Genomic DNA, 1,455 nt, shown 5'->3' on the forward strand with positions numbered 1-1,455 from the left:
TTTTCTAAGTATTCTGGCTGATTTAGTTTTCTACTTTACAGCACAAGAAAACTTCAAATGAATGTTTCCTCAAAATCTCTTATTCATAGCAGCAACATGAGCGTTCAAGCAGTGCAGTGTGGTATATTTGCTGCTAACTTGATATTTGAAGGGCATAAAGATGCCTCGAAAAGCTTTAATTTGTTTGAGAGGTATTACGGTCTGTTTCCCTACACTGAGATGACTGGTACGGAAATTTGCTCGAAGTCGTAGTCTCCACTTGCTGTCCTACTAGGCGATTCACTTGAGAGAGGTTTTGGTGAAACATCACTTAAGTTAACTTTAAAACACAGTTCTGGGCGAGTTGGTGCATAGCTTGAGGAGACGAAGCTCCAGAAAAGAGTTGCAAGTATCGCATGTCCCGTCGTTGCTTCTTTCATGTTCTGTCCTATTTAGCGCTTGATCTTAGGTTAACTGCAAGTGCTTTAAGCTTCACGAATGCCAGAAGCACCATTAGCAGCTTGCCTCAGCACTCGGCGATGCAGCAAGCTCTCGGCTTTCTTCGCTCTTCCGCTTTTTTAGTGTAGCCAGCGAATTCGGATTCTCACTTCGACACTGCCGCCTTCCGGCAGCGTTCGTCAGTGGCCGCAATGCCAGCGAAGGAGCCCCAGACAGGAAATATCAGTCTAACGACCAACCGCCGAACACCCAACTGGTTAGCGATACTCCTCACGGCGAGTCGGGAAAAGTTCCGGGGTGCCATAGATCTCTCCAACAGGCGTCGTGATGGTGCACGTAAGAGCGTTGTTTTCTTCTGCGTGACTATACAGCCCCTTTTTATTCATTCAAACTGCGTGCGCTGTCTTCCAGTCAATTCTAGGAGCGTACAGATGCACCGCAATTGAGCATGACCGAACTGTTGCTGGCGAGATGTGGCACGTGATCGCTGAGGCCATGACTTGAAAAGGGCGGGGAAAGCAGCAAGGATAATTCCGGCGGGTACGCGTCGGGGGCTCAGTTACGCTATCGGCGGCTAGTGTCAGCCGTCGGGATGTACACGGATGATAGGGCGGCACCTTACTAATAGAAGCGGCATCTTCGAAGATGCCGGGGATGCCTCCAATGCTGGCCCTAATTATTCATAGTGTCCTCAGTATTGGTTCCGCCTGCCTAAAATGCTTTCAATCATGGCCAAGGATGCTCAGTGTTGCCCTATGCTTTGCTAGTATTGGCTATGCAATTCTAAAAAAGCTGTTTAGGACAGGTTCACCATCACTCATCGGACGCTGAAAGTATACTACCAAACGTTGGAGAACTTTTTCTCCTTTGTAAAGAAAATTGTCAACATTTAGTGTGCATTGACGCAAATTGACCGACATGGTCCTACCACTACCCTTGGCTGGCTAATATTGGATAAGTGTAGGCATGTGGCTGCACAGCGGATTCAAGATATTGCGGTGCTTGTGAGTATACGGA

This window comes from Amblyomma mixtum, chromosome 2 (assembly GCF_055824585.1).
Source record: "Amblyomma mixtum isolate Tamu chromosome 2, ASM5582458v1, whole genome shotgun sequence".
Taxonomy (NCBI): Eukaryota; Metazoa; Arthropoda; class Arachnida; order Ixodida; family Ixodidae; genus Amblyomma; species Amblyomma mixtum.